General features: G+C 42.8%; 1 protein-coding gene across 2 annotated transcripts in view; it reads left to right on the top strand.

Moving 5' to 3' along the window:
• Positions 1 to 24,313, top strand: part of zfyve28 (zinc finger, FYVE domain containing 28) — a 264,825-nt gene that overhangs the window by 181,800 nt on the left and 58,712 nt on the right. The window lies entirely within an intron of this gene.

The raw sequence follows: 24,313 nt of genomic DNA, 5'->3' as shown, positions 1-24,313 counted from the left end.
CTGCCTACTTCGTAAAGAGGCTGAAAGTTTAGGTATCTGGTCACTGATATGATCAAAGAAAACGAGACTAATTTCTATAGTTTATATTGCTTAATTTCATATATTTATGTTCATTGTTCATAGGCCCAGCTATCTTCAATTGCTTCATCAATGACTTTCCCTCCATCACTAGGGCAGAAGTGGGGATGTTTACTGATGATTGCACAATGTTCAGCAGCATTCATGACTCCTCAGATACTGAAGCAGTCCATGTCCAAATACAGCAAGACCTAAACAATATCCAGGCTTGGGCTGATGAGTGGCAAGTAAGATTCACACCCCACAAGTGCCAGGCAATGGCCATCTTCAACAAGAGAGAATCTAACGATCACCCCATGACATTCAATGGCATTACCATCACTGAACCCCCCCCACTATCAACATCCTGGGAGTTACAATTGACCAGAAACTGAACTGGACCAGCCATATTAATACTGTGGCTACAAGAGCAGGTCAGAGGGTAGGCATCCTGTGGCGAGTAACTTGCCTCTTGACTCCCCAAAGCCTGTCCACCATCTACAAGGCACAGGTCAAGACTTGTGAAAGAATACTCTTCACTTGCCTGGATGAGTGCAGCTCCAACAAAACTCAAGAAGCTTGACACCATCCAGGACAAAGCAGACCACTTGATTGGCACCCCATCCACAAACATTCACTCCCTTCACCACTGACGCACTGTAGCAGCAGTGTGTACCATCTGCACTGCAGGAACTCACCAAGCCTCCTTAGACAGCACCTTCCAAACCCAAGACTACCAACTAGAAGGGCAAGGGCAGCAGACACATGAGAATACCATCACTTGGAATTTCCCCTCCAAGCCACTCACCATCATGACTTGGAAATATTTTGCCATGCAAGCTGTGTGGATGAAAGCAGGGACTGCAGGGAGGATGAGCGAACTGACCGCGGCACAGTAGTAAAGGGAGCCATTCAAGTGGGGGGTGAAATTAGGAACATAGTAGTGGTAGGGGACAGTATAATTTGGGGGATAGATACTGTTCTCTGCAGCCGTGAACGTGAGTCCTGAAGGCTGAGTTGCCTGCCAGGTGCCAGGGTTAAGGCCATCTCCTCAGGGCTGGAGAGGAATTTGGAGCGGAAGGGGAGGGATCCAGTTGTCGTCGTCCACGTTGGTACCAACGACATTGATAGGACTAGAAAGGAGGTTCTGCTGGAAGAATTTTAACAGTTAGGAGCTAAGTTTAAAAAGCAGAACCTCCAAGGTGGTAATCTCGGGATTACTACCTGAGCCACGGGCAAACTGGCATAGGATAAATAAAAAGTCAAGGGAGTTAAATGCGTGACTCAAAGATTGGTGTGGGAAGAATGGGTTTCTGTTCATGGGGCACTGGCACCAGTACTGGAGTAGAAGGGAGCTGTTCCGGTGTGACGGGCTTCACTTGAACCGTGCTGGGGCCAGTGTCCTGGCAAATCGAACAACTAGGGCTGTAGAGAAGACTTTAAACCAAACAGAGTGGGGGAGGGTTCCGGGGAAGGGATACATGGGCTTAAAAAGCAAAAGGATATGACAGCTTTGCAGGGCAGCTATTTCGGTAATGATACCCAGAGTGTGACGGGAAGGGACAGAGTGTACAAACATAAAATAAACAGCAGCGAATAGGATCAAAGGGGGAAAAATGGTTAAAAAGGCAAAATTGATGGAGCTTTACTTAAATGCACACTGTATTTGGAACAAAATAAATGAATTATTGGCACAAAGAGCAATTAATGAGTATGATCTTGTTGCCATTACAGAGACATGGTTACAAGGGGATCAAAACTGGGAACTAAATATTCAGGGGTATGTGGCCTTTCGAAAGGGCAGGCAGGAAGGAAAGGGTGGCGAGGCAGCTTTGTTAGTACGAGATGGAATAAGTATGATAGCAAGAAATGATCTTGGATCAGAAGATGTAGAATCCATATGGGTGGAGGTAAGAAATAACAAGGGGAAGAAGACACTGGTGGGAGTAGCCTATAAGCCCCCTGACAGTAGCTATACTGTAGGATAGAGAACAAATCAGGGGATAATGGGGACATGTCAAAAAGGCAATACATTAATCATGGGTGACTTTAATCTTCATATAGATTGGGGAAAATCAAATTGGCAGAGGAAGCCACGAGCAAGAATTCATAATGTATTCGGGACAAGTCCCTAGAACAATATGTTGTGGATCCAACCAGGAATCAGGCTATTTTGGATCTGGTAATGTGTAATGAGGTAGGTTTAACAAATCATCTCAGAATAAAAGATCCCCAAGGAAACAGTGACCATGACATGGTAAAATTTAGTATTCAGTTTGAGAGTGAGAAAGTTGGGTCGGAAGCAACTGTGCTAAACTTAAATATGGGAAATTACAAGAAATGAGGGCAGAGTTGGCTTCAGTGGACTGGGAATGGAGAATGCAGAAAAGACAGTTGATGGACAATGACAGACGTTTAAGAAAATAGTTCATGACTCATACCAAAGATATATCCCAGTGAGGAAGAAGGATACTAGGAAGGGGGTAAACCAACCATGGTTTACCAAGGAAGTTAAGGATAGTATCTAATTGAAAGAAAAAACACACAATGTGGCAAAGATTAGTGGTAAACCAGAAGATTGGGAAAATTTTAAAAACCAACAAAAGATGACCAAAAAAACAACAAAGAGGAGGTAATAAACTTTGAGAGTAAACTAGCATGTAATATAAAAACAGACAGCAAGAGCTTCTTTAAATATATAAAAAGGAAGAGAGAAGCCAAAATGAACATAGGCCCCTTAGAGAATGAGGCTGGGGAAATAATAATGGAGAAGCAGGAATTGGCAGAGGAGTTGAACAAATACTTTGCATCAGTCTTCACGGTAGAAGACACGAATAACATTCCAAAAAAACTAAAAAATCAAGCAGTAAAAGGTGGGAAGGAAATAAATACAATAACCATCATGAGAGAAAAAGTGTTAGGGAAACTGTTGGGGCTAAAGCCTGAAAAGTCACAGAATCACAGTGCTAAAGAGGCCCTTTGGCCCATTGAGTCTGCACTGACACATGAGAAACACCTGACCTACCTACCTAATCCCATTTACCAGCACTTGGCCCATAGCCTTGAATGTTATGACGTGCCAAGTACTCATCCAGGTACTTTTTAAAGGATGTGAGGCAACCCGCCTCCACCACCCTCCCAGGCAGTGCATTCCAGACCGTCACCACCCTCTGGGCAACAAGGTTTTCCTCACATCCCCCCTAAACCTCCTGCCCCTCACCTTGAACTTATGCCCCCTTGTGACTGACCCTTCAAATAAGGGGAACAGCTGCTCCCCATCCACCCTGTCCATGCCCCTCATAATCTTGTACACCTCGATCAGTTCAACCCTCAGTCTTCTCTGCTCCAACAAAAACAACCCAAGTCTATCCAACCTCTCTTCATAACTTAAATGTTTCATCCCAGGCAACATCCTGGTGAATCTCCTCTGCACCCCTTCCAGTGCAATCACATCCTTCCTATAATGTGGCGACCAGAACTGCACAAAGTACTCCAGCTGTGGCCTCACCAAGGTTCTATACAACTCCAACATGACTTCCCTACTTTTGTAATCTATGCCTTGATTGATAAAGGCAAGTGTCCCATATGCCTTTTTCACCACCCCACTAACGTGCCCCTCCACCTTCAGCGATCTATGGACACACATGCCAAGGCCCCTTTGTTCCTCAGAACTTCCTGGTGTCATGCCATTCATTGAATACTTCCTTGTCAAATTACTCCTCCAAAGTGTATCACCTCACCCCTGGACCTAATGGATTGCATCCTAGGACCTGAAAGGAAGTAGCAACAGAGATAGTGGATGCACTGGTGGTAATCTTCCAAGAATCCACAGATTCTGGGAAAATCCCAGAGGATTGGAAAACTGCCAATATAGCAACTTTATTCATAAAGGGAGGGAGACAGAAAACAGATAACTATAGGCCAATTTGCTTAACATCTGTCATTGGGAAAATATTAGAGTCTATCATAAAGGATGTAATAGCAGAGTATTGAGAAATGCATAATATAATCAAGCAGCGCAGAATGGCTTCATGAAGGAGAAATCATGCTTGACAAATTTATTCGTATTCTTTGAGGAGGTAACAAGCAGGATAGACAAAGGGGAACCAGTAGATGTAATATATTTGGATTTCCAAAAGGTGTTCAGTAAGGTGCCACACGTAAGGCTTCTTAATAAGATAAGAGCCCATGGTGTTGGGGGTAGTGTATTACCATGGATAGAGGACTGGCTAACTAATAGAAGACAGAGTTGGGATAAGCGGAGCCATTTCGGGATGGCAACCTGTCACGAGTGGAGTGCCACAGGGATCATTGCAGGGGCTGCAATTATTTACAATATATATTAATTACTTAGATGAGGGAAGTGAATGTACTATCGCCAAGTTTGCAAGATGATGCAAAATAGGTGGGAAGGCAAGTGTTGAGGATGACACAAGGAGTCTACAGAGGGATATAGACAGGTTAATGGAGTGGGCAAAAACTTGACAAATAGAATATAACATGGGAAAATATGAGGTTATGCACTTTGGCAGGAAGAATAGAGGAACTGAATATTATTTAAATGGACAAAGACTGCAGAAAGCTGCGACACAGAGGGTTTTGTGGTTCTCATTTATGAATCACTAAAAACCAGCATACAGGTTCAGCAGATAATGGAGAAGGTGAATAGAATGTGGGCCTTTATTTCAAACGGAGTGGAATATAAAAATAGGGAAGTCTCGGCACTAGTTAGACCACACCTAGAATACTGTGAACAGGTTTGGTCCCCTTATCTAAGGAAAGATATACTGGCATTGGAGGCAGTGCAGTGAAGGTTCACTTGGTTGATCCTTGGGATGGAGGGATTTTCTAATGAAAAGAGGTTGGGTAGGTTGGGCTTGTACTCATTGGATTTAGAAGAATGAGAGGCGACCTTATTGAAACATATAGGATTCTTAGGGGGCTTGACAGGGTGGATACTGAGAGGCTGTTTACCCTTGTGGGAGAGTCTAGGACTAGAGGGCATACTCTCAGTAAGGTGACACCCATTTAAGACAGATGAGGAGGAATTTCTCCTGAGAGTAGTGAATCTGTGGAATTCTTTACAGCAAAGGGCTGTAGAGGCTGAGATGTTAAGTACATTCAAGGCTGAGATAGACAGATTTTTGATAATAAAGGAATCAAGGGTTATGGGGGAAAATCAGGAAAGTGGAGTTGAGGATTATCAGATCAGCCATGATCTCATTGAATGGTGGAGCAGACTCGATGGGCCGAATGGCCTACTTATGCTCCTTGGTCTTATGGTCATTCTTCACTGTTGCTGGGTCAAAATCCTGGAACTCCCTCTCCTAACGGCACTGTGGGTGCACCTACACTACAGTGGCTCAAGAAAGCAGCTCACCACCACCTTCTCGAGGGCAATTGGGGATGGGAAATAAATGTTGGCCTAGCCTACAACGCCCATACCCCTTGAATGAATTTTTAAAAATCTGTAGCATAGCTCACAGGGAATTTTTTATAAATTGGATAGGTTAGCCACGGAAACCGGGACCATAAGACCATAAGACATAGGAGTAGAAATTAGGCCATTCAGCCCATCGAGTCTGCTCCGCCATTCAGTCATGGCTGATAGGTTTCTCAACCCCATTCTCCTGCCTTCTTCCCGTAACCTTTGATCCCTTTACAAATCAAGAACCTATCTATCTCCGTCTTAAATACACTCAATGACCTGGCCTCCACAGCCTTCTGTGGCAATGAATTCCATAGATTCACCACTCTCTGGCTAAAGAAGTTTCTCCTCATCTCTGTTCTAAAAGGTCTTCCCTTTACTCTGAGGCTGTGCCCTCGGGTCCTAGTCTCTACTACTAATGGAAACATCTTCCCCACGTCCACTCTATCCAGGCCTTTCAGTATTCTGTAAGTTTCAATCAGATCCCCCCCTCATCCTTCTAAACTCCATCGAGTATATACCCAGAGTCCTCAAACGTTCCTCATATGTTAAGCCTTTCAATCCTGGGATCATTCTCGTGAACCTCCCCAGGGCCAGCACATCCTTCCTGAGATACGGGGCCCAAAATTGCTCACAATATTCTAAATGTGGTCTGACCAGAGCCTTATAAAGCCTCAGCAGCACATCCATGCTTTTATATTCTAGTCCTCTGGAAATAAATGCCAACATTGCATTTGCCTTCCTAACTACCGACTCAACCTGCAAGTTAACCTTAAGAGAATCCTGGCCTAGGACTCCCAAGTCTCTCTGCACTCCAGATTTCTGAATTCTCTCCCCATTTAGAAAATAGTCTATGCCTCTATTCTTCCTACCAAAGTGCATGACCTCACACTTGCCCATGTTGTATTCCATCTGCCACTTCTTCGCCCATTCTCCTAACCTGTCCAAATCCTTCTGCAGCCTCCCCGCCTCCTCAATACTACCTGTCCCTACACCTATCTTTGTATTATCTGCAAACTTAGCCAGGATGCCCTCAGTTCCTTCATCTAGATCATTAATGTATAAAGTGAAAAGTTGTGGTCCCAACACTGACCCCTGCGGAACTCCACTAGTCACCGGCCGCCATCCTGAGAAGGACCCCCTTATCCCCATTATCTGCCTCCTGCCAGACAGCCAATCTTCTATCCATGCTAGTACCTTGCCTCTAACACCATGGGCTGTTATCTTACTGAGCAGCCTCCTGTGCGGCACCTTGTCAAAGGCCTTCTGGAAGTCCAAGTAGATAACATCCATTGGCTCTCCTTTGTCTAACCTACTTGTTACCTCCTCAAAGAATTCTAACAGATTTGTCAGGCATGGCCTCCCCTTAATGAAACCATGCTGACTTTGCCCTATTTTACCATGCACTTCCAAGTATTCTGAAATCTCACCCTTAATAATGGACTCTAAAATCTTACCAACGACCGAGGTCAGGCTAATCAGCCTGTAATTTCCCGTCTTTTGCCTCACTCCCTTCTTAAACAGGGGGGTTACATTAGCAATTTTCCAGTCCTGAAGTTGCACATATTCAGTCCAGGCATATGCAAATTTGCCCCAAAACGCAAGTCCAAGCTATCAACTTCTAAATTGATTGTTTCAGATTACTTGGTTATTTAAACAACTGGTTTGACCTGAATGACCTCCTTCTGTGTTTGTTGTGAAATGATTTGCAGATCTGATTTCCCTTGCTAGATAAGCTTAGCATGACTTGTCAGACAAGGGTATCTATCACAACAAAAACAGAATTACCTGGAAAAACTCAGCAGGTCTGGCAGCATCGGCAGAGAAGAAAAGAGTTGACGTTTCGAGTCCTCATGACCCTTCAACAGAGTCATGAGGACTCGAAATGTCAACTCTTTTCTTCTCCGCCAATGCTGCCAGACCTGCTGAGTTTTTCCAGGTAATTCTGTTTTTGTTTTGGATTTCCAGCATCCGCAGTAGTTTTTTGTTTTTATAAGGGTATCTATCACTTGTGACGAGAAAGTTTTGTGCTTGTCTGGTGTACCAGTGCAATCAGCCTACTCCACAGGAACATGCAGTGTTTTTATTTAAACTGAACAAATGGCCTGTTGTGTCTCAGCATTTCCTTTTCCAAGTCTTTCCTGCATTATTTTGTGTATTGTCAATATGCATGCCCGACGTACATGTACAATTGGACCATTGGGTAATTGGCTGGCAAATGTTCACATGTCACAAGTGACTCAAAACTAAAAGTTTCCTTTGCAGTTTTCAACATGCATACAAACAAACATAGAATTAGGAGCAGGAATAGGCCATTCGGCCCATTGAGCTGCTCCACCATTCCATGAGATCATGGCTGGTCTGATTGTGGCCTCATTCCACTTTCCTTCCAACCCCATATATGTTTTGGTTCCCTTGTCGATCAGGAACCTACCTAGTTCAGCCTCCATCGCTATCTGGGGAAGTGAGTTCTAGAGACTCATGACCCTCGGAGAAAATATTTTTCCTCATCTCATCTTAAATGAGAGACCCCTTATTTTTAAACTGTGTCCCCTAGTTCTAGTCTAACCCACAAGGAGAACATCTATTCAGCATCCACCCTGTCAAGTCCCCTCAGGATCTTATATGTTTCAATAAGATCACCTCTCATTCTTCTAAACTCCAATGGATACAGGTCTATCCTGTCCAACTTTTCCTCATAGGATAACCCTCTCATTCCAGAGATCAGTTGAGTGAACCCTCTCTGAACTGCTACAAATGCAATTATGTCCCTCGGGAAATAAAGAGACTAAAACTGTACACAGTACTGTAGATGTGGTCTCAGCAAAACCCTATTCAACTGTAGCAAAAATCTCTATTTATATTCCATTCCGCTTACAGTAAATGACAACATTCCATTTGCCTTCCTAATTAATTGCTGTACTTACATACTAACGTCTCTTGATTTATGTACCAGGACGTGTACCCAGATCCCTCTGTACCACTGGGTTCTGCAATCTCTCCCCCTTTACCTACAAACATGCAGGAGCAGGTCATTCAACCCTTCGAGCCTACTCCATCATTCAGTAAGATCATGGCTGACCTAGTTGTGCTGCTTTCCTATTCTTGCTGCCAAATGGACAAGTTATTTTCCTACGTTATACTCCACCTGCCAAATTTTTGCCCATTCACTTAACCTACCTATATCCCTTTGCAGGCTCATTGTGTCCTCTTCACAACCTACTTCCCTACCTATCTTGGTGCCATCAGAAAATTTAGGAAACCATATATTTGATCCCATCATCCAAATCATTAATATAGGCTGTAACTGTTGAGGCCCTAGCACTGAGTCCCGTGGCACTCCACTTGTTACATCCTGCCAACCCAAAAATGACTCATTTATGCCAATTCTCTGATTCCTGTTAGCTAACCAGTCCTCTAGCTATGCTAATATGTTGCCCCCTACACCATGAACTCTTATTATGTGATTATGTATCATTGATTTGGCACCTTGGTCAAATGCCTTCTTGAAATCCAAGTACAGCATAGGCCAGAGGCTAGGAATCCTGTGGCGAATAACTCGCCTCCAGACTCCCCAAAGCCTGTCCACCATCTGCAAGGCACAGGTCAGGAGTGTGATGGAACACTCTCAACTAGCCTGGATGAGTGCAGCTCCAACAGCACTAAAGCAGCTTGATACCATCGAAGGCAAAGCAGCATTCTTGATTGGCACCACATTCACAAACGTTCACTTCCTCCACCACTGATGCGCAGTGACAGCAGTGTGTACCATCTGCAAGATGCACTGCAGAAACTCACCAGCAGCACCTTCCAAACCCATGACCACTGCCATCTCGAAAGACAAGGGCAGCAGATGCACTGGAATACCACCACCTGCAAGATCCCCTTCAAGCCACTTGCCACTTGGAAATATATCACCTTTCTTTCAGTGTCGCTGGATCAAAATCCTAGAACTCCCTCCTTAACTGCACTGTGGGTGTACCTATACCACAAGGACTGCAGCGGCTCAAGAAAGCAGCTCACCACCACCTTCTCAAGCACAATTAGGAATGGGCACTAAATGCTGGCCTAGCCAGTGACACCCACATCCCATGAATGAATAAAAAAAATCTACAGGTTTCTCTTTATCTACATTGCTTGTTGGTTCATCAAAGAACTCTATTAATTAGTCGAGCACAATTTCCCTTTCACAGAACCATGTTGACTCTGCCTGTTCTCATTATGATTTTCTAACTATCCTGCTATAACCTCCTTAATAATAGATTCCAGCATTTTCCCTATATGAACATACGAACGAGGAGCAGGAGTAGGTCATTCGGCTCCTCAAGCCTCAGCCATTTACTAAGATCATGGCTGATCAAATATGTACCTGCCTACCCCCAATAACCTCTCTCTCTCTTGCTTACCAAGAATCTATCCACCTCTGCCTTAAAAATATTCAAAGACTCAGGAAGAGCGTTCCAAAGATTTACGACCCTCTTGAGAGAAATTTTTATTTTGCCTCATCTCCATTTTAAATGGATGACCTCTTATTTTTAAACAGTGACCCCAAGCTCTAGATTCTCCCACAAGAGGAAACATCCTCTGCACATCCACCCTGTCAAGACCCCTCAGGATCTTATGTTTCAATTAAATCACCCCTTATTCTTCTAAACTCCAGCGGATCCAAGCTTAGCTTGCCCGACCTTTCTTCATAAGACAACCATAAGCTAACTGGCCTGTAGTTTTTTTGCTTTCTGTCCCTCCTTTCTTGAATAAAGGGTCACATTCGCTATTTTCTTTTTTGATGGGACCTTTCCAGAATCTAAGGGATTTTGGAAAATTAAAGCTAATTCATCTGCTATCTCAGCAACCACGTCTTTTAAGACAAAAGCAAAATACTGCGGAGGCTGGAAATCTGAAACCAAAACAAAAATTACTGGAAAAACTCAGCAGGTCTGACAGCACTTGTGAAGAGAAAGACAAAGTTAACATTTCGAGTCCATATGACTCCTCTTTAGAACTTCTTTTAAGACCTTCGGATGAAGTGCATCATGACTTGGGGACTTTTAGTTCTAATAATTTTCTGAGTACTCTTTCCCTGGTGATTATAATTGTTTTAAGTTCCTCCCTCCCTCCCTTTCACCTCTTGATTCACACTTATTTCTGGGATAAGCAAGCACAAACAAATTTATTCAGATAAATGTGCTGTGTTTTGTTTGCAGATTTCTAAAATCTAAGATGTTAATGGTATTACAGCATTTTGATCAATATTCTGAACCAGAAACATAACTTTGTTTAAAGGAATCTAGCCACAATGTAGTGCTAGTTTTAGTTTAGTCCCTATGATTTCTCAGCTATTGCCGCTTTCTCAACCATAAAAATTGAGAATGAAAGCTGTTCTCAATGGTGAGAAAATTGGAAGAAAATTGTCCAGGTGATCCAAGCATATTTTAGCAATAGAAAATATATATATATCCATAAGTTTCAACACAAACGGGTCTTTCAGCTCACAGTCCATGTTGACGTTAATCTTAATCCTCATCCAAATCACATTTATCCACTCTGTTCCCATATCTCTTTATCCCCTTTACTTTATCCACCAATCCAATTTAGTCTTAACTGTTGACATGGTTTCTGCCTTAACCACTGATACTGAATGCCACAACTCTGTGCAAAGAGGGTTCTTCTGTTCTCTTATTTAAACTTTTTGTGTTCAATCCTTCATGGTTCCTCATTCTTGACGCACCAGCTGAAAATAGCCTGCTTCTATGTACCCTTCTCTACCCTTTATAATTTTGCCCACTTCTATTACATTACCTGTAATCTGTTGCAACAAAAAAGAACCCAATCTTTCAAGATATTCTTTGGATTTGAGTCTTCTTAGTTCAGACAGCATCCCAATGAATCTGCATTGTACCGTTGCCAAAACTGAAATACCTGAATGGTGGAACCCAATATTGCGCACACTACTGAGAGACCTTAAGGTTGAAGGGAGGCCTCATCATTACCTTTTTGTTTTTATTTCTATCTTTTGCTTTTGTCCCTTCCCATTGGAGATGAATTCTACTACCTTTTTCCTCAACAGCTTTATCAACCTGAGGTCATTCCAATTTTGTTTTCTTCCTTCTAACCATTTTTAAAATTTGTTTGCTAACCTCTCTCTCATTACATACCTCTTTATCCTTTCTTGTAATCTTTCATGTAGTACCTTGCCCTACAATCCATCCTGGCTATCCTAAAGTTCAGCTGCACCTCATACACTGCATTTCCCCATATTCCATGACTGTTAGCTCCTCCATTTTCATGGCCAGCCCCTTGACCTTGCCATCTCATGGCCTTGCTCGTACCAATGTATCAATTACAGATAAGGCTATCTCTTTAGAACTGTGCCGTTACGTCTATATACGCGTCTCCCTATCCCTTTTGCCAAAATGCATTCTCTGTTAAGTGCAACCTGCCAATCGCCTATCCATTCTGCTAGCCTACCTACCATATGTTCTGTTGCAATCTATTGCTATTATCGTCACTGTTTGCCACGCCTTCAAGTTAAATATTATTGTCAAATTTTGAAATATATCCTGTACTCCACCATCCAAGTAATTTATATATAGCAAAGAAAGCAATGGTTCTAGCATTGATCCTTTGGGAACACCACTGCCTACCATCCTTGAGCCTAAAAAAGAACCATTTACCAGGACTCGCTATTTTCTTTCCCGAAGCCAATTTTTTTTTCCAAGCTGACAGTGATCCTCCAATTCCATGAGTCTCAATTTTGTTAATCAACCTTTTGTGTGGTATTTTGTCTATATGGATTTTAAGAAAGTGTTTTACCACAGCTACCACATTGCCTTCCTCTCTGTTCATCAAAAAATTAAATTAGATTGGTCAAACACAATTTGTTTGCCTGTTACTGGTTAATCTCTACTGTGGTATCAAGAAATGGCAAAGAAGATTCGTGTCTGCTGATCAAATTAGAAAATGACAAGGTAAGCTCATTGTGCATAACTAAATATTTCATTATCTAGCAACGTGGGTTTCCCTAATTAAAATAGCGTTTTACATCATAAGCCAAGTCAAATTTGAAATCACCATTGCAGACCTACTAATTGTAAAGTAGCAAAAGAATCCAGTTTTAAAGTTAGAGGATAACTGAGATCAGCATTTCAGAAGGATAGCAATGATTTAAGTATGTGAATTTATACAGCAGTAATTTTGTGTTAATAACGTTGTGCATTTTGAAGTATTTCCAGCAGTACAGAAACCTTAAATAAGAACATTGCTGGAAATACTCAGGTTTGGCAGCATGTGTGGAAAGAGAAACAGAGTTAACGGTTCAAGTCGAATATGACTCTTCAGTTATATTTGACTTGAAATGTTAACTTTGTCTTCCCCTCCACAGATGCTGCCAGACCGGCTGAGTATTTCCAGCACTTTGTGTTTTTATTTCAGATTTCCAGCATCAGCAACATTTTGCTTCTATTATAATACAAAAGCCTTGCCTTTTGGGTTCAAAAATGTAATCAGGCAGTTAGCCTCTTGGGTGTAATTTTAGGATAGCTAATCATATTTTTACACTCTCGCTTTGAAGTAAAAGACATCAAAGAATAATAAGGCTGTGATTTCTGCATAAGCCACGAGTAAAAGATCAACTCTGAACATTCCAACTGTGTGGAGCTGATATTCAGGACAACCAAAGAGGAACTGTTGAGTGCTGCATTTAATTTTAATTTCTAAGTGACACATTTTAAATCGGATTTCCTTTATCAAGTGGCTATTTGCCCCTCCAAGCCTACTCCACATTTTTTTGTTCATTTATTGATTCCAGTTTAATTCAGTTTAGTGTTTATCACTATGCATGTATGTGACAGCTTGATGATAAAACAGTGTAATCTAAAGCAATGGTCCACATAGTATGACACAAACGTGGCCCCATGACTGATGTAGAGCAAAGTCTCAAATCTGAACTTGGTTGATGGGAAAGACTGAGGATACTTTTACACTTCCTTGTTCTCTGGGGCCTTTGGAAAAGGAACTCCATGTGCATTTAATTGTACGTGGATGAGTGGGCTGAGACATTTGATCTTTCCACTTGAGGGAGTCCACCACCAGGGCCCATAAATGTAAAATACACTACTAAACGCAGCAGAAGAATTCAGAAGAAAACCTCTTTACCCAGAGAATGGTTAGAATGTGGAACCTTTTACCACATTGGAGTAGTTAGGCGAATGGCGGAGATGCATTTAATGGGAACGAGCTAAACACACGAGGGAGAAAGGACTGGAAGGATATGCAGATGGGGTTAGATGAAGTAAGGTAGGAGGAAGCTTGGCTGAAGCATAAACACTGGCACTAGTTGGGACAACCAGCTTGTTTTTATGCTGTATATTCTATGTAACTCAACTAAAAATTTAAAAGGGAAAAATGAGAGAAAACTAACCAGCTATTTAACAGAACATCCAACTGAAATTTACTGTTTAAATTTCTAAACTTCATCCAGGCTTAAGCAGGTATATACAAACTCTCCACTGGAGAGCAGTTGAAGTTAGTTAATTTAGGAAACCAACTTAAACTGTTTTTTTTCTGTACCTGGGGCTGAGCTAAGTCTTTAGTTTCAGAGTATATAAATACAGGCCTCTCAGTACGAATTTGAACAAGAGTGCTGGGAGTTGGGGAAGGAGGTGCTCCTTTGCTTTTTCTAACTACTTCACCCTATAGAAATTGGTTCTTACTCTACTACAGGGGAAAAAGCTAGCTGTTTGGTTAGTGGCTGGTAAATGGTTAAGACTTATTCTATTCCTGAGGTTTAAAATAGTATGCAAGCTGGTGGTGAGGTTAATAAAATATATAACAAAGGACAGTAATTAATTGAATAAAATAATTGAGTAGTTAATTAAACACATTAAGAATGGCAGGACAGGTAATGTGTCATGGCTGCAGCATGTGGGCGCTCCTGGATGCCAATGTGATGCAGGGCAAACACTGTTTGTGGCTCAAGGAGCTTTGGCTCAGAGTCATTGAGCTGGAGCCAAACTGCAGACACTATGATGCATCAGGGAGGGGAAAGTTACCTAGACATTTTGTACCAGGAGGCGGTCACACTCCTTAGGGATAGGGTCTTCTGATTTGGTCAATGGTTAGGGACAGGAGAGCGTGACTGCGAGTGGGGCAGGTAAGAGGACCCAGAGGGCAGGTGTCTAGGACCCTCAGCCTTTGCAATTATCCAACAGGTTTGAGGATCTTTCAGTTTGTATGGATGACAGTGGGGGCTGCAGGGTGGCTGAGCTGACTGGCCATGGCACCATGGTACAGGAAGCCAATCAAGAGGGGGGAGCAAAAAGGAACACAGTGGTAGTAGGGGACAATATAGTGAGGGGAATTGACACTGTTCTCTGCAGCAAAGAGTGAGAGTCTAAAAGGCTGTGTTGCCTTCCTGGTGTCAGGGTTTGGGACATCTGCTCGGGACTAGAGAGGAACTTGCAGACCCAGAGGGGGAGGATCTGGTGGTCGTGGTCCATGTAGGTACCAGTGATATGGGTAAGACTAGGAATGAGATTCTGCATAGAGAGTATGAGGAGTTAGGCACAAATTAAGAACCAGAACCTCAAAGATAATCTCTGGATTATTATCCGGAGCCATGTGCAAATGGGTTTAGGACAATTAAGATTAGAGAAATGAATGCGCGGCTCAAAGGCTGCTGTCGGAGAAGTGACATCCGGTTCATGGGGCACTAGCCACAGTACTGGGGAAAGTGGGGGCTATACCATTGGGATAGTCTACACCTGAACCATGCTGGGATCAGTGCCCTAGTGAACCGCAACACTAGGGAGGTAGAGAGGATTTTAAATGATATAGTGGGGGCAAGCAATCAAATTTGGGAAGATGTGGTAAACCAAAGAGTAGAGAATAAGGTAGGTGAGAAAGGTACAAATACGGGAAATGATAAACAGAACATGACAGGAAGGGATAGAAAGTACAAATCTGAGTAAATCAGCAGATAAGGCTAGAGGTTACTAAAATAATGAAAGGATAAAACTAAAGGCTCTATCTGAATGCATGTAGCATTCAAAACAAAACAGATGAATTGGTAGCTCCATTAGAAACATGATCTGACAGCCATCACAGAGACATGGCTGCAGGATGACATAGATTGGGACTCGAATATTGAAGAGTATGTGACATTTAGGAAGGACAGGAAGTTAGGAAAAGGTGGAGGAGGTGGCCCTGTTAATTAATTATGGTATTAGCACAATAGAGGGGGATGACCCAAGTTCTGGAAACCAAAATGTAGAAGTGGTTTGGGTAGAGATGAGAAATGATCAAAGCGCGAAGTCACTTGTGGGAGTGGCGTACAAGCCCCCAAACAGTACCCACATGGCAGGCCGGAGTTTAAAGGAAGAAATAATTGGAGCTTGTTGGAAAGGTACAGTGATAATCATGCGGGTCTTTAATCTACATATAGGTGGGAAAAATTAGATGGATATGAGGAGTTCATAGCATGTTTCCAGGATAGTTTCTTGGAACAGCACGTTCTGGAGCCAACCAGAGAGCACGTTATATTGGACCAGGAATTATGCAACGAAATGGGATGAATTAATGACTTCATAGTGAAGGTACCCCAAGGTAGCAGTGCTCATAATAAGATTGAATTTTACATTCAGTTTGAGGGAGAGAAGAGTGGGTCCAAGACCAGTATTTCAAAATTAAATAAGGGCAATTATGAGGGCATGAAAGCAGAACTGGCATATTAGGTTAAGGGATAGGTCACTAGCAATTCATTGGCAGATATTTAAAGGGACATTTCAGAATACACACATCCCAATGAGAGTGTGCTGGACAATGGGATTAGAATAGATAGGTGCTTGATGGCCGGCACAGACGTGATGGGCCGAAGAGCCTGTTTCTGTGCTGTATAACCCTATGACTCTAAAAATTCCAAGGAGAGGACCCACCATCAATGATTAACTTCAGAAGTTAAAGATAATATCAAATTTAGAGAAAAAGCATTTAATTTTGCAAAGATAAGGAGGAAAATAGTGAATGTAGATGTCTGGATTTTCAAAAAGCTTTTGGTAAGTATTACACAGAAGGTTAATGTGCAAAATTAGGGCTCCTGGAGTTGGGGATAATACATTAGCATGGGTAGAAAATTGGTTCATGGACTGAAAGCAGAGATGGGGATAAATGTGGCATATTCAAGTTGGCAGGCTGTGACTAGTGGAGTGCTGCAAGGATCAGTGCTGGGGCCTTATCTATTTACAATTTGTATTAATGACTTAGATGAAGAGACAGAGTAATGTTTGCTGATGATGCAAAGTTCGGAATGCAAGCTGTGAGGAAGACACAGGCTGCAAAGAGATATAGACAGGTTAAATGAGTGGACAACAAGATAGGGAGATGGAGTATAATGTTGGGAAGTGTGAGGCTATTTACTTTGGTCTAAGAATAGAAAAGCAGAATATTTTTTAAAAGGCATGAAACTTGTAATTGTTGATGTTCAGAAAGACTTTGCTGTACTTGTACAAGGACCTCGGAAAGTTAAAATGCAGGACAGCAAGCAATTAGGAAAGCAAATGGCATGTTGGCCTTTATTACAATGGGATTGGAGTACCAGAGTAAGAAAGTCTTGCTATTTTTGTACTGGGCTTTGGTGAGACTACACCTGTAATGTGTGTGTAGTTTTGGTCTCCATATTTAAGGAAGGATGTACTTGCATTGGAGGTAGTACAGTGAATGTTCAATAGATTGATCCCTGGGATGAGAGGCTGAGTAAATTGGGCCTATATTTTTTTGTATGCGTTCATGGGACGAGGACATCGCTGGCTAGGCCAGCATTTATTGCCCGTCCCCAATTGCCCTTGAGAAGGTGGTGGTGAGCTGCCGCCTTGAACCGCTGCAGTCCAAGTGGTGTAGGTACACCCACAGTGCTGTTAGGGAGGGAGTTCCAGGATTTTAACCCAGCAACAGTGAAGGAACATTGATATATTTCCAAGTCAGGATGGTGTGTGGTTTGGAGGGGAACTTGCAGATGGCGGTGTTCCCATGTATCCGCTGCCCTTGTCCTTCTAGATGGTAGAGGTCGTAGGTTTGGAAGGTGCTGTCTCAGGAGGCTTCCTGAGTTCCCGCAGTGCATCTTGTAGATGATACACACTGAATGTGAGTGAATGTTTGTGGATGGGGTGCCAATCAAATGGGCTGCTTTGTCCTGGATGGTGTCAAGCTTCTTGAGTGTTGTTGGACCTGCACTCATCCTGGCAATTGGAGAGTATTCCATCACACCCTTGACTTGTGCCTCGTAGATAGTGGACAGGCTTTAGGGAGTCAGGCTTTAGGTGAGTTACTCGCTGCAGGATTCCTAGCCTCTGACCTGCTCTTGTAGTCACAGTATTTATATGGCTAGTCCAGTTCAGTTTCTGGTCAATTTAACCCCAGGATGTTGATCGTGGGGGTTTCAGCAATGATCATGCCATTGAATGTCAAGGAGCGCTGGTTAGATTCCGTCTTGTTGGAGATGGCCATTGCTTGGCACTTGTGTGATGCGGATGTTACTTGCCACTTATCAGCCCAAGCCAGGATATTGCCCAGCTTTTGCTGCATTTGAGCATGGACTGCTTCAGTATCTGAGTAGTCACGAACATCCCCACCCCTGCCCTTATGATGTAAGGAAGGTCATTGATGAAGCAATTGAAGATGGTTGGGCCGAGGACACTACCCTGAGGAACTCCTGCAGTGATGTCCTGGAACTGAGATGATTAACCTCCAACATTCAACATGCTCCTTGACATTCAACATGCACCTTCCCTTGTGCAAGGCATAACTCCAACCAGCGGAGAGTTTTCCCCCTGATTCCCATTGACTCCAGTTTTGCAAGGGCTCCTTGATGCTACACTGTCAAATAATGTCAAGGGCAGCCGTTCTCACCTCACCTCTGGAGTTCAGTTCTTTTATCCATGTTTGAACTAAGGCTGAGATGAGGTCAGAAGCTGAGTGACCCTGGCAGAACCCCAACTGGGTGTCAGTGAGCAGGTTAATGATAAGCAAGTGCTGCTTGACAGCACTGTTGATGATCCTTTCCATGACTTTACCGATAATTGAGAGTAGACTGATGGGAGGTTAATTGGCCAGTTTGGATTTGTCCTGCTTTTTGTGTACAGGACATACCTGGGCAATTTTCCACATAGCCAGGTAGACGCCAGTGTTGTAGCTGTACTGGAACAGCTTGGCTAGGGGCGTGGCAAGTTCTGGAGCACAAGTCTTCAGTACTATTGCTGGAATATTGTCAGGACCCATAGTCTTTGCAGTATCCAGTGCCTTCAACTGTTTCTTGATTTCATGTGGAATGAATCAAAGTGGCTGAAGACTGACATCTGTGATGCTGGGAACTCCAGAGGAGGCCAAGATGGATCATCCACTTGGCACTTCTGGCTGAAGATTGTTGCAAATGCTTCAGCCTTATATTTTGCACTGCTGTGCAGAGCTCCCCCATCATTGGGGAAGGGGATGTTTGTGGAGCCACCTCCTCCAGTGAGTTGTCTAATTGCCCATCACCATTCACGAGTGGACGTGGTAGGACTGCATTGTGGAATTGCTTATCTATGTCCGACACTGGCTGCTTTTTGGCATGCAAGTAGTCCTGTGTTGTAGCTTCACCAGGGTGACACCTCATTTTTAGGTATGCTTGGTGCTGCTCCTGGCATGCTCTGTTGCACTCTTGGTTTGAACCAGGGTTGATTCTCTGGCTTGATGGTAATGGTAGAGTGGGGGATATGCCAGGCCATGAGGTTACAGATTGTGTTCGAGTACAATTCTGCTGCTGCTGCTGATGGCCCACAGCGCCTCATGGATGCCCAGTCTTAAGTTGCTAGATCTGTTTTGAAATCTATCCCATTTGGCACGGTGGTAGTGCCACACAACACAATGGAGGGTATCCTCAATGTGAAGACAGGGCTTTGTCTCCACAAGGACTGTGTGGTGCTCATTCCCACCGATACCATCATGGACAGATGCATCGGCAGGAGGCAGGTTGGTGAGGATGTGACCAAGTATGTTTTTCCCTCTTGATTCCCTCCCCACCTGTCACAGACCCAGTCTGGCAGCTATGAACAAGAGTCATACAGACTCGAAACATTAACTCTGTTTCTCTCTCCGCAGCTGCTGCCAGACCTGAGTTTTTCCAACATTTTTTGTTTTTATTTCAGAATGTAGGCCAGACCAGGGAAAGACGGCAGATTCCCTTCCCTAAAGGGCATTCGTGAACCACAATCCAGGCCAATCGACATTGGTTTCATGGTCACCATTAGACTTTAATTCCAAATTTTTATTGAATTCAGATTTCGCCACCATCTGCCGTGGTGGAATTTGAACCCGGGTCCTTGGTGTATTCCTCTGGACCACTATGCCACAACCTCCCCTCTGGAGTTTAGTCAAATGAGAGGAGAACCTTGTTTAAATATTGAAGATTATAAAGGGTAGCTACTGAGACATTGTTTCACTTGGCTGGGGAATCTCAAACAAGAGGACACAGTCTCAGGATAAGGGGCTGATCATTTAGAACTGAGATGAGGAGAAGCTTCTTCACACAAAGGGTTGAGAAACTTTGGAGTTCTTTACCCTGGAGAGTTGTGGATGTGCCATCATTGAATAGATTTAAGGCTCCAATGGACAGGTTTTTGGTGTCTCAGGGAATTAAGGGATATGGGGAGTGGCAGGTAATTATGGCTGAAGCCAGTCATCACCCAAGAGCATATTGGATGGTGAAGCAGGTTCAACAGGCCTTATGATCATCTTCTGCTCCTATATCTCATCTTCTTAAAACTATGTGACTTTGAAGACTGAGCTGCAATGCAGTATTGATGTGAGATTCATAACATCTGCTACCATGAAGCCAGCCTGCAAGAGGTGAGCATAAGGAAGGAAGGAAAGAGAGAAAATAAAGAGCGTTTGCCCTAATTTATCTGCTTCCAACATCTTGAGTACAGAAATAAAGCTCTCAATTCCTATGTACGTTTGGGCTTCCTTCTGATTTTTCGTTTTGAGAGCTAATGGTATATGTGACTCTAAAGTGATTTCATCAAGGGAGGGAGGAATAGATAAAAATGTATTTTCATTAGCATAAATCAACCTTTGATTTCATCAGCCCTTGAAGATTTTCACGAGAATTCTGTGCAGGTTGTGTATGTATTTTGTCTGTGCTGGCTGACTAATGTAATATAATAAAGCTAGAAAACTTTGGAGAAATTGGTAAATTGTGAAGATCACTTTGATGAGCTAGTTAAAGCCCTGTTTTTTGACTAATTTATGGAGAACCAAGCATCATTTACAATGTGACTGATCTCATGTCATAAACTTGAATAATTAATAGCAATTAAAATTCTGTCAAACTAAATAAAAGAAAATGTTTTAGTACTCAGCAGGTCTGGCAGCATCTGTGGCGAATCCATGACATCACTGCAGGAGTTCCTCAGAGTAGTGTCCTCAGCCCAACCATCTTCAGCTACTTCAGTGACCTTCCTGCCATCATAAAGTCAGAAGTGGGGATGTTTGCTGATGATTGCACCACGTTTAGCACCATTTGCAACTCCTCAGATACTGAAGCAGTCCATGTCCAAATGCAGCAAGACCTGGATAATATCCAGCCTTGGGCTGACAAGTGGCAAGTAACATTTATGCCACACAAGTACCAGGAAATGGCCATCTCCAACAATAGAGAATCTAACCATTGCTCCTTGACATCCAATGGGGATTTATCACTGAATCCCCCTCTATCAACATCCTGGGGGTTATCATTGACCAGGAACTGAACTGGACTAGCCATATAATACTGTGGCTACAAGAGCAGGTCAGAGGCTTGGAATCCTATGGCAAGTAACTAGTCTCCTGACTCCCCAAAGTCTCTCTACCATCAACAAGGCACAAGTCAGGATTGTGATGGAATACTCCCCACTTGCCTGGATGAGTGCAGCTCCCACAACACTCGAGAAGCTTGACACCATCCAGGACAAAGCAACCCACTTGATTGGCACCCCATCCACAAACACTCCCTCCACCACCACTGACGCACAGTAGCAACAGTATGTACCATCTCTAGATGCACTGCAGGAACTCACCAAGCCTCTTTTGACAGCACCTTCCAAACCCACCTAGAAGGACAAGGGCAGCAGACACATGGGAAAACCACCACCTGCAAGTTCCCTTCCAAGCCACTTCCCACCCTGACTTGGAAATATATCGTTGTTCCTTCACAGTTGCTGGTTCAAAATCCTGGAATTCCCTCCCTAACAGCACTATGGGTGTACCTATACCACATGGTCTGCAGCGGTTCAAGAAGGCAGCTCACTACCATCTCCTCGCGGGCAATTAGGGATGGGCAGCCAGCGAGGCCCACATCCCATGAACTAATAAAAAAAGAAACAACAAACGATGAAAGGGTTCTTTGATACAAACAATATAATTTTGATTGAACTGTGTTTTCCATCTGCTGGCTTCTGTGTGAGGCATCCACCCTTTGTATGTTAACCAAACTCTCTGTGCTGCATTCTATCCCAAGACAAAGGAATGCTTGGAAATAACTCAACCTTATTTTATTTTTTCTTCCATCCAATCCAAAAGTGAGTTGACCTGTCACTTGGACTCTGCTACCTCACACCGGATATGAGAAACTCTTTGAGTCGATTTTGAAACACAGCCACAACCTATGGTACAACACACTGGTGCGGAGGCAGACTGCTACTGCAGTGTTCTTGAGAAGCTGAAAATTTTAAGGGTCAGACTAAAATGGATGCAGCTGGAAAGTTAACCTTTTTTAAAAAAAGATTTTTCTTGGGGTCCCAAGCTATTGTGTGCATGCAATCCATTTGCTACAAAATAAAATTGGTAGTACCATATTTACATTTAAATTCTAGAATCAAGACTGTTACAGAAACAAACATTTTCCCTGTCGTTTGTTCTTGCAGTATTTGCCACATATCTTGGAACTCCCAATGACAACATATAAGTGCGAGGGCCTTTGATAAATCTGAAAGTTAGGTGTACTAAAAATTGGTGGAGTGCTGTCCTCCTGTACTAAAAACAGACTCTCATTGTGTGATTATCACTAGAATTCAGCCACAAATCTGTATTACTGTATTTGATTTAATTGGGTACCATGAGATCCCTCCCTAGTTGTCAAAAGTTTATTGTTGGGACCTTTTTGGAAGGGGGCAGAGGAATGACACCAGCTTTAAATTTTATTAAATGCAACTACACGCTAAGCCTTGAATATATATGTTCAGTGAAGAGTGGGAGCTTTCCCAGTGCCCTGGCCAGCATTCCTCCCCCAATCAACATTTCAAAAAACAGATTCATTCATCTCATTGTGTACAAAATATTTAGCCAAAGTAGATGAGGAAAAACTATTTCCATTAGCAAGTGAGTTGGTAACCAGATAATACAGATTTAAAATAAGATAATAGACAAAAGGGGAAGAAATGACTATTTATGTTACATAGTGAGTTATAATGATCTGGAATGCACTACTAATACAAGTACAAAGTAAATGTGCTTCAGGGTAATTTGTACTGTATACAAATGTTTGAGATGGAATAAGGCATGAGATTAGTGTAGCTTTTCCTTTCATATATTCCTTCAGTTCTTTCTTTCATGAAAAATTCTTGTGTGATCTGTATTTGAGATGCCAATTACAGAATTAGTGGCCCCAACAAGAGAATTGCTAGTTAACTCATGCCTTCTGACAACTGGGAAGTTTCTCCCCTCTGTATTCTCATTGGAAAAGAGCAAGCCAAAGCATTTGGTGTATGCTGCAAGTTGGTGCATTATCACTAATATGTTCTGTTAGGTAGGTTTGTCTATATTTACACTGGAGTAATTTCTCTCATTTAAAACCAACATAAATGTAAAGCATCCAAGGAAATGGTAAAAATAAATTGGAATGGGACCATTGGGGAAACAGACTTGTAAAGGTAGACACATGGCAGCAGGATGACATTGCTATAACGGAGACCTGGCTAAAGGAGGGACAAAACTGGCAGCTTAATATCCCTGGTTATAAAGTCTCCAGACACAATAGAGTAGGAGATAAAAAAGGAGGGGGGGTAGCACTAATGGTTAAAGAATCAATTCCAGTTGTGAGAAGGGATGATATACTAAATGGGTCAACAAACGAGGCTTTATGGATTGAGCTTAGAAATAAAAAAGGGGCAGTCACACTACTGGGAGTATACTACAGACCCCCAAATAGTGAAAGGGAGATAGAAGAACAAATATGTAGGTAAATTTCTGCTTGTAAGAACAAGAGGGCAGTAATAGTAGGAGACTTCAACTATCCTAATATCAACTGGGATCCAAACAATATAAGGGGCACTGAGGGAGAAAAATTAATGCGGTGTGTCCAGGAAAATTTTTTCAACCACTTAGTGACAAACCCAACGAGAGGAGATGCAATTCTAGACCTCGTCTTGGGGAACGAAGATGGGCAAGTGGGTGAAGTGACCGTTGACAACCATATCAGGGACAGTGATCACAATTCAGTTAGGTTTAGCATTACCATGGAAAAGGACAGAGATAAGGCAGGAGTAAACGTCTTGAACTGGGGGGAAGGCAAATTTTGCAGAAATGAGAAGGGACTTGGCTGAGGTGGACTGGACAGCACTGCTGGAGGATAAAACAGTGGAAAACCAGTGGGAAGCACTAAAAAGCGAGATCCTAATTGTACAAAGTAGACAAGTCCCCTACAAAAATAAGAGTGGTACTGCCAAATCTGGTTGTCCCCCCCTGGTGGTCTTGAGGAATACAGGGGAAGATCAAACAGAAAAAGAAAGTGTACGATAGGCACAAAGAACTAAACAAAGCAGA

The sequence above is a fragment of the Cetorhinus maximus genome, chromosome 2 (genome assembly GCF_964194155.1).
Source record: "Cetorhinus maximus chromosome 2, sCetMax3.hap1.1, whole genome shotgun sequence".
Classification (NCBI taxonomy): Eukaryota; Metazoa; Chordata; class Chondrichthyes; order Lamniformes; family Cetorhinidae; genus Cetorhinus; species Cetorhinus maximus.
This window is presented reverse-complemented; position numbering and strand designations above follow the sequence as displayed.